Source organism: Malaya genurostris, chromosome 2 (assembly GCF_030247185.1).
Source record: "Malaya genurostris strain Urasoe2022 chromosome 2, Malgen_1.1, whole genome shotgun sequence".
NCBI lineage: Eukaryota > Metazoa > Arthropoda > Insecta > Diptera > Culicidae > Malaya > Malaya genurostris.
This window is the reverse complement of record NC_080571.1, coordinates 21,366,654-21,377,032: the sequence shown is the minus strand read 5'-3', so window position 1 is coordinate 21,377,032 and position 10,379 is coordinate 21,366,654. Positions and strand designations below refer to the sequence as shown.

The window sequence follows — 10,379 nt, the reverse complement described above, 5'->3', positions numbered from 1 at the left end:
CAATAGGTTAGTCCTTGCTGCCTTCCTTCGCTCGTTTCCCAAACAAATGCGCCAACTTGTTCCATATCGCAAGTCAAACAATCTAGCTTTGCTTACCAGTAGCAGTAGTCTATTCACAATATTTAATGTATGTACGTACATTAGGTAAAGTGGGGTTAAATGTACCTCTGGAAAATTTTGCTGCGCCAGGATACTGTCCTTTCTAATAGTAGATAGCATTTAAATGGAACGGAGTTCGTACATCGCGACGAGGAAAAACGCTTTTGATCCACTCTTCCCCACAAGCAAGGCACACATGTAAAGCACTCAACGAGGCAGAAATAAAATGACCATCAACCTACCAAATGCTGCACCCAGTTGGAAATATCGACAAAAAGTTCATCAAACGTTTACCGGAAGGCGAAGTGTACGCAACCGTCGTCGGAGTGCAGCGGAACAGAAAAACGGGAATCGGAATCGAATCGTCTCATCGGCAAAGTGGAAAAGTTATTGAAAAAAAGTGCTACTTGCTGCCACAGTGACAACTGACTTCCCACAGGAAATTTACTTTCGTGAAAGGGGGACACCCGGAAGTGACATCAGCGCAAGTACGTGTACGTATAAAGGTATATAGAGGAGTGGTTTTATAGTGATAATTTTCGACTTGCCTTTCAATTCCTATTTCACTTCGCTGTTTTCAGTTCCGTTTCTATTTTTTTTTTTTGCTGAACCTTGACATCGTTTCACACGCGAAGAAACAAAAACAAATCGGTTTGCCGGCACCACCCCCCTCCGTTCAACCCCTATTTTGCCCCTTACCTGTCGTAAAACTATCTTCCGATTCCGAAGGCCACGGTTCAACCAGTCGAAAAATTCGCAACTTATGCGAGGTACCATTCAACTATGCCACAACTTTTTGCTGTTTTATGTATCAAAGTCACAAGCACAGTGGAAAACTCCGAACTCAGAACACCACATGCAACGAAAAGCGGTTTGCTCCGGGGCAAAATGCTGCTACATCTGGACACCCGGTGATAGAATCGTTGTCAGAACGTAAGAACAATCAAAACGGTAAAATGTTTCTTTTGTCGAGCGTATGACAGATAGAACAGCTTCACCCTCGAAGCCGTTACGGAACGTTTCGTACAGTATCTACGTACAAAGGCTGCAACGTGTAAATTTGTTTTGTTTTTTTTTGCGCCGACGAAGTTTCATGGGAAAAAAGGATACGTTATTTTACTATCAAAGGAAAGCAGTGTCAAATTTATTTCAGGAACCGACAGAATAAAGGAAGTAATAGAAACTCCCGGAATTTGACTTAATGGGCGAAGTTTGAACCGTTTGCAGCAGGCTCATTAATTTTAAGCATGTTGTAAGAAACTTTTACCGGAAGTTTTATCTTATTGTAAAATGAATCGAAAGCTTCACTGTTTGACGGTTGCCTAGAAGGAGTTTTGCTTTAAAGAGCATTTTTCACGCAGATCTGCTTCAAGTGAACAGGAACATTTACGGTTAGACAGTAATCTGTTTTGAATGCTTAACGATTTGATATCAAAAACGTGTTTGATCCATCTAACAGTGAGATGGTAGCTTTTTTTATCAGTCTGCATGTGTTTTTTTGTTTCAATATTCTTTGGTGTTTTAAGTTATTGTAATGACCATCGTTTCAAATAAGATCTTGAACATTTGAATCTTCAATTGTATGAAACCATAACATTATTCCTTTGAATCCAAACGTGTGGCAATCGATTACGTATTCTATGATAAGTTGAAGTAAGTTCAACTTTAAGGAGTGTATCGAAAATAAGCTATTCACATACATTTGTGTTGCACGCATGTATTTGTGATGTTTTTTTTATGCTCAGATCACAGCATGCTGTGCGTTTGTTTACTTGTTTGTGAGGTGTTTTTATAACAATTTTTATTCAGGCCAATTTGCGTATACATAAGCTTTACGTGGCCGCTTTGCCCATGTTTTTGTTACACAATTTTTTTTAATTGTTGGATCTCGTTGTCACCCTTCCATTTCCTTCTAGCGAAGATTGGAGGTCATTTTGTCCGTGGCTCATATCATCCATTGCTACATCGTTGGAGTTGTGAGTGGTTTCCGTTTCCTTGTTTTCATTGTTGATCGCAGTCTTGGGTTCATTGGTAGTTGCTGTAGATGCGCTTTGTACATTGATTGCAGTTGATAGTTGGTTAGATGGTGAAGGTGTTTTTGAAACTGGAGCACTGCATTCACTAGTTTCCGTTGTTGAGCGGTTGTCCTTGTTTTTGTTTGTTTTGTTTGTTTTCACAGTTTCAGTACAAGGTTTGCCGTAGTGTGCAGGTTATTCACAAAACTGACATGAAACCAGTTGGTTTTCATACGTAATCAGCGTTTTACACGGATGTATCCCGTCTTGATCACAAATGATGTAAGATGGAATTGCTTTACATAGTTGCATAGCATAGTCTTGGCATTACATTCCTTTTATGGAATTTGGCCTTTCTGTTTCAACAGACTTCGCAGCCGATTCTTAGTGTACAGAATTATTGCATGGCTAGACTATGGATCCTACTGACACTAAGAACCCTTCGAGGTCGGGGCTCGAACATACGACAACTGGCTTGTGAGACCAGCGTCCTGTGCACTGAACCGCCAACCCGGGACTACATAGTTGCAAGCTATTCCGGATACCCGGAAAAAAATTCCGCCATACTTTCCTTCCGATGGAAAGAACTTCACCGTACTGCGACACGAACTGATTGCCGGTCTGCGGGGGAAGGTCATGCACGCGTACTTCTATGGCATTGTCCACCATGTACACGGGGATTCTAAATTTAACATTGTCATGATCAACACTGTGCACCCCGTTATTAACCGAAGCAAATGCAATTGCATCTCTTTCACGTTTGAACATAATGTACACACAGTTAGACCAAATACAAATAATAATACCCCTAAGTCCCATACAAACAAACCGCCAATGTTTAGTTCACAGCCTGAACAAGTAAGCCTAGCTAATTACTCCCTTTCATTGCGATAGTTTGAAAATGTGGAAGGAGATCGTTTCTGGCAACGCTTTATGCTAGTTGCTACGGTGAAAAACAAACTTGTTTGTTTATGTTTATCGTTGCTGTATTAAACTGCAACAATCAGTCTAAATATCACCGGCACTAGCACAAAAGATGAAAAATGAACACAAACACCCACGAATCTACAAATATCAATACAGCTAGTAGTATATTCATGGTGGCTTAACCATTCTAGATTATTGTTTAACTTACATTTCACTTGTGATCTTGATTATCAGATAAAAACTGTTTGTTTATTTATTTTTCACTATAATAAACAGTAACTATGGTGAACTTGTTCTTACCCTTCAGTGTTGCTAGTTTTATAGAAAACTCGCTAAAGTACATTGTCACTCTGACAGTGTATCATGACAGTGTACCGCACGATGCAAAATGTGTCCTTGAAAATTTGTCGAAGTATTCCGTATTATAATTTGTATTTGGTTAGACGCCTTGTTGAATTGAATCTCACTTACATAATTAACGTTTAGATGCATTCGTTCCTTAAGCAAGATTTCAATTTCGGTTGCTGCTGGTCTAACTTTGCAGCGCTTGAAATCAATACAAATTGCATTTGACATTGTAGGCCAAGTTTCAGGCGTTGTTAAATTGTATTTACCCATTTCATACACTCTATTGTTCACAGAAAGAAATTATGAATTTTACAGGTGACATAATTCTACAAACAATACAATTCATAACTACTCAACTTCTCAAATGACGCAATATTCCATTCATACAGAAATTTACTGGTTTCGAGAGTAATTTGCACTCGCCTAGCAAGTGAGACTGTATGAATTTATATGCACGATTCACTAGCCAAGCAGATATGTGCTTCTGTGGCTCAGTCGATTACCTGGTGTGCTTTGTGATCTAATGTTTTTCGATTCAAGTCGCGTTGTTGCTCTCGATCTTTAGATTTTTTTTTATTCCACTCGTTATAAAGCCATGTAATTTCCAAATCCCACAATTTTTCATGTTCTTGAATATGAATTTGTGTAAAATATGACGCTCCATTTATGTGCATCTGATAAGATGTAAATTCACAAGCATTTTTCGAACTGTGTTCACTGCACTGTACTGTCTTTGTTTCTGTCGTCGCGACCGTAAGAAAATTTCGACTGTGTCGGATGAGATGCGAGCACGAACTGTCGTTTGTGCGGTTGAAATTCTGCGTTTTCAAAATGTCGCGTATTGAAAAGGAAGTGAAAATTAAGGTTCTGGACACATGGCTAAGTGAGAAGGGCATTACTATGCGAAAATTGATAAAACGGAGTGTCGGAATGATCGAGCGTATCAAGAGGCAAGATCACCTGAAGACCTACAGGAAGCAGAAAATCTCGAAACAAAGTGTAGAACAGAAGAAGCGAGCAGCAACAAGGGCCTGGAAATTGTATTCGCGTCTTTTGCAGTGTCCGGATGCATGCGTTTTGATGGACGATGAGACTTATGTAAAGGAGGACTCAAAAACCCTTCCAGGTCCATAATACTTTACTGTCGTCGTTAGGGAGGATGTGGACAGATCGATTCAAGTGGAGAAATTCGGTCGAAATGTACTGGTATGGCAAGCAATGTGTTCCTGTGGTTTGAAGTCAACCATTTTTTGCACTACCGGAACTAAAAGGTGATTTTTTTGAGGTTAGGATTTTCATGCATTAGTATTTGCTCAGATTTTTTGAGGTTATGATTTTCATGCATTATTATTTGCTCAGTATGCTCTGACATTTCATCATGAATAGACTTACTAACGAGCAACGCTTGCAAATCATTGAATTTTATTACCAAAATCAGTGTTCGGTTCGAAATGTGTTTCGCGCTTTACGCCCGATTTATGGTCTACATAATTCTGGTTGAATGGCTACGTAAATAAGCAAAATTGCCGCATTTGGAGTGAAGAGCAACCAGAAGCCGTTCAAGAACTGCCCATGCATCCCGAAAAATGCACTGTTTGGTGTGGTTTGTACGCTGGTGGAATCATTGGACCGTATTTTTTCAAAGATGCTGTTGGACGCAACGTTACAGTGAATGGCGATCGCTATCCTTCGATGCTAACAAACTTTTTGTTGCCAAAAATGGAAGAACTGAACTTGGTTGACATGTGGTTTCAACAAGATGGCGCTACATGCCACACAGCTCGCGATTCTATGGCCATTTTGAGGGAAAACTTCGGAGAACAATTCATCTCAAGAAATGGACCGGTAAGTTGGCCACCAAGATCATGCGATTTGACGCCTTTAGACTATTTTTTGTGGGGCTACGTCAAGTCTAAAGTCTACAGAAATAAGCCAGTAACTATTCCAGCTTTGGAAGACAACATTTCCGAAGAAATTCGGGCTATTCCGGCCGAAATGCTCGAAAAAGTTGCCCAAAATTGGACTTTCCGAATGGACCACCTAAGACGCAGCCGCGGTCAACATTTAAATGAAATTATCTTCAAAAAGTAAATGTCATGTACCAATCTAACGTTTAAAATAAAGAACCGATGAGATTTTGCAAATTTTATGCGTTTTATTGTTTAAAAAAGTTCTCAAGCTCTTAAAAAATCACCCTTTATAAATGCAGAAATCTATAGATCTGAGTGTCTCCAGAAGAGATTGCTGCCTTTATATAAGAAGCATAGTACACCAGCATGCAAAATTTGAGCTAGAACGGACATGCGTAAGGGGTGCTGCCCGGCGGTTAAGGTTTGAAAATTTTCGATCTTGAAAAAGCACCATAGGGGGAAGTACATGAAATTTATAAAATCGAAAATTTTTTTTGAAGCCGAAACTCTTAAAACTGCATGAAACATCGAAATTTAGTGTCATCTAAAATAAAATTTTTTTTGAAATAATCAACTTTCTGGGACTGGGAAATTTCCCAAAAAGTCGAATTTTTCAAAAAAAAATTTTTTCGAGATGACACTAAATCTCGACGTTTCATGCAATTCAAAGCCCTTTGGCATCAAAAATATTTTTCCTATTTCGAAAATTTCATGTACTCCCCCCAATGGTGATTTTTCAAGATATATGAAAATTCCACTAAGTGGACTGAGAAGGGTTTTTTTTAGATTAGCATCACTGTTCTCACACAAATAGGCAACGCAAATGTCAAGCACTAGTTTGGAAAAATGATGCTGACTGTGTGACATAAACACTGAAGCATGCTTTTGTGAACTACTCGAATCAATCTGAAGCAATTGGTGTCAAAATTAGTATCCGAAATTATTTAATAAAAGTATGAAATATATTTTCATGAGACTGTTATGAAAGAAGAGAAAGGCATTATCACACCACTAGGTGGATTAGGAAGGGTTTTTTACCATAATTTGAAGGAAAAATTTGTGGATAGCTTATATTCGATACACTCCTTAGAGTTTTTGGTCATTATTCACGGTACTTCCAGAGCCGGTATTCAGGAACCAGCATAACCAGGAAACGGTTCGTATGACCATGAAATAATATGACAAACAAACTGGACTAGCTTTGAGCCCAACTTTAAAGATTTTCTAGTGTCGTCGTTTTCTATGATAATTTGATATGAAAAACATAACATTCACCATGATTTATTATGAATTTCAATTTTAGTTCAAAAAATTCGTTTTGGTCTTCTTTGAGGAAACGATTGAGCTCGTCTATTTCCGATACTTTCGGACACGGAATACGGAAATCAATGTAGCCGAAGTCAGTTGAATTCACCTGAGAGATTGTAAACCATTTCATTTGATTCGAAATCTTTGAAAATCAGTGTAGCCATCTTTGAGAAAGCATAGTGCGTTCCAAACAACATTTTTGGGTAACTTCTGGAATCGAAAACCAAATACCGGTAAGATTTCTGATCGAAAATTTTTTTTATGCTAAATGTCTTAGAAATGCATGCCTTTCTTATATTGCCTATATTTTCGAAAACATCACTAGAAGATTCTGTCAATATTTTTTTTTCAAACTTGAATAAATATCAAAAACTTTTTCTGGAATGAACTACCATCACCTTTTCAATTTGTAAACAGTTATGTCAAGCTAATATAGATATAAATGTGGCAACCCTGCACGCTATACAAAACTGAACAAAGCACGATGTGTGCTAGGCGGTGGCGTTTTCTTCTTCCGTGCCAGCACGTACCGATGCGTACCGATTTTGAATCATTTTTTATGACAGTTTGAAAGTTTTGATACTCATTGCCCTAAAATTTCGTATTTCGGATCTGGATGAAATTGCGTAGTAGCTTTGAGGACACTGAGAGCTTTGATTTGAATCATGATTTGTGAAAATCGGTTTAACCGTTGCTGAGAAATCGGAGTTAGCTCCGGTTTTGGAGCTTTTCTTCAGTATTGTCGGTACTTTCGGAAGCGGAAACCGGGGATTAGTGGTCCCAATGTAGATTTATATATCATCTAACTAAAAATATCTGCCAACTATATGAATTTATCGGTAAGTTTTATAGAAATGTGCACCTCGTTTCACCATCGCTTGTGAAAAAATACTCATGAAATTGAAAATTTTCACTAGTCGTTCTGTAATACCGGAACCGGATCTGGATCAACTTTTCGAGAACTTTTTAAAAAATATCAAGACCTTTTATTTGCTTCTTAGTTTGTAAACATTGGTTGGGAAATTTCCGAGAAAATTGAGTGTCATATCAGGTTTCCAAAATTAAAAGCTTTATTGCGAAAAAGTGCTTACAGATGTAAGTGTTGCCCGTTGTTAACGTCAACTTCCTCCCATCTTTCTGGCAATTTTCGGATCCCGGCTCGAAAAAAGGGGTCTCTTTTGACACCATTCATGAAGCAATCCATTTTTCCTACTCTTCGAAGGATTGAAAATGTTGATCTGCCAGGCCGTGTGCCACCCAACGGAATAGGTGGAAGTCAGAAGGGGCGACATCTAGGGAATGCGGCGGGTGGGGCAAGACTTCCCATTTCAGCGTTACCAGGTACTTTTCGACCACTTTTGAAACGTGAGGCCGAGCATTGTCGTGCTGGAGGATGACTTTGTCATGTCGCTCTTGATACTGTGGCCCCTTTCGCGCGACTAAGGCGCATCAGTTGCGTTCGGTAGCGATCTCCTGTGATGGTTTCACCCGGTTTTAAGAGCTCGTAGTAAATCACACCGAACTGATCCCACCAAATACAAATCATAACCTTGGCGCCGTGAATATTCGGTTTTTCCTTCGACGAAGTAGCATGGCCGGACTTTATCCATGATTTTCGGCGTTTAGGATTATCGTATCGAACCCACTTTTCATCACCGGTTACGATTCGATGTAAAAACCCCTTACGATTTTGTCTTTGAAGCAATTGCTCGCATAGACTCGATGTCCCTCGGTTTCAACTCGTACGGCACCCAGTTCCCTTCTCTCTGAATTATGCCCAGGACCTTGAGACGTTTTGAAATAGCTTGCTGTCTCACTACCAACGATTCGGCAAGCTCTTTTGGGTTTGACACGAATCTTTATCAAGCAATGCACAAAAAACGATCAAAAACGCGACTTTGCTTAATAATTTCATAAAAACATAAGCAAATATTTTCAAAATGAGTATTTCTTATGCAAATTTTTCTGTAGAATCGATTTATGATAGTTAGAAGATCCGCAAAATTCACTATCATGCCCGTTTTGCTCCAATTCCTCTTTTTTCTGACTTTACTTTGAAAACTAACTGTGAAACTCAGGAAAAAATTCAATTCAACCAATCGGAAGGTATTCCTGACATGCTCATAAGTTAGATAAATGGATTGTTTTTAATAAGATTGACCGCAAACAACTGTATTCTGTTTTACCCCCAGTCATCTTTTTCCATGAATTTACAGAAAAAAATGTTTTACTGATCGGTGTTTGGACCAATTTTGGTTCAACAAGACAGTTCTATGTTTCGCATATAACCTCAAATAATAATTCACAGATGATGTTCATGATCGCATGCTACGTGCTACATCGTTTTACCCCAATTTTCCCACTAATATAATTTTATGTTGAATTCAGATTTAAAATCCCGAAGCAGATCCAATATGACCTACCAATATTGGTTCATATTACGTGCAAAACATCTGTTATCCAATTCAACACAAAGGAAAGACAGTACTAGCCTGTTTAACCCGTTTTACCCCAATTTATTTCATAAGCCGTATTTCTGGTTAAACTTTCTTTCGCATACCGAAAGCAGGCTGATTGCAATTGATGAAAATCGATTGATATTACGAAGAAAGACCTGAAAATAGGATTACAAATGAATTCAATGGCCGCACGAATCTTGCTATACCGTTTTACCCCAATTTATTTCATAAGTCGTATTTCTGGTTAAACTTTCGATTTCCGTATGGTCTAACATTTTCAAAAAATCATGTATTTTCTTTTATATTCTGTTGTAATAAAACATTTCAAGAATATTTTGTCAAGTTTTTAAGTCAATCGAAGCAGAAATCGTGTGCCTGTGCGCCGAGCTCTTGCTGCTTCGCAGAATGAGATAGCCATTTATAAAGGTCCATAACTTCCAGAGTTTCGTTCCAATATGCTTGAAAATTTCACAGAATATTCTTGAAATGTTTTACTATAAGAAAATATAAAGAATATAATAAATGGTTTTTAAAAAGTGTTAGACCCTACCCGCTCCTTAAATCACAAGAAAAGATAGAAGATTCTAGCGTCGAACTTGTAAATAATATGTGATCAATAAATTATCATTTCAATGCCTACTTGTCCAAACCTGTCGCAATTCAATGTGATATAAAAAGGTGGTGCAGACCACATTGCTTGCTTGCGTTGGTAACCAAAAATTTGTAAATAGTTCGACATACATGAAAAATAAACGTGCTTTGATTGGGGGGTAGGGTCTAAACGATGAAAAATATCATCATTTTTGCGATTTTTTCCAGAACTATCGTTCAATAAAATAAATTCAAATGTTTTGCATGATAAAAAGCATCATTCGAACAACATTTAGTAATTTTTTCATGGAACAATATTGAGAAATAAGTCGGTGAAGAGGCATTTTTGAGGACGCATCTTAAAAATCATGATTTTCGGTGTCCACTGTATCTCAGCGCAGACTAATCAGTAATGAACAAATGAACGCAGCATAGTTAGAGAAGAAGTTTTTCTAGACCCCAACGTTTTAGTTTGATTTTTTAATTTTTTTTAAATTTTTGGTGGCTGTTCAAAGTGAAAACTACGATTTTTTAAGAAAAAAATCCGCCATTTTGTAGCGGTTAAACCTCCCTAAAGTAACAAACAACGAAAAGGAAAAAGTTTGGTTCTGGTTTTTTATATGTAGAAAGTGTGTCCAAAATTTGAAAAAAATTGGTGCAGTAGTTTTTGAATGACGACGGACACGGCCTTTCAAAACCTGCTTTCGAGAAAAACGCGTTTA

At 38.0% G+C, this 10,379-nt stretch overlaps 1 protein-coding gene across 1 annotated transcript in view; it reads left to right on the top strand.

The window, feature by feature from the left end:
- The first annotated feature begins 376 nt into the window (after positions 1–376).
- Positions 377–10,379, top strand: part of LOC131427110 (uncharacterized) — a 54,383-nt gene continuing 44,380 nt past the window's right edge. The window contains exon 1 of the mRNA XM_058590034.1: positions 377–605. The gene's annotated coding sequence lies outside the window, so the exon portion shown is untranslated. The remainder of the gene's footprint in view (positions 606–10,379) is intronic.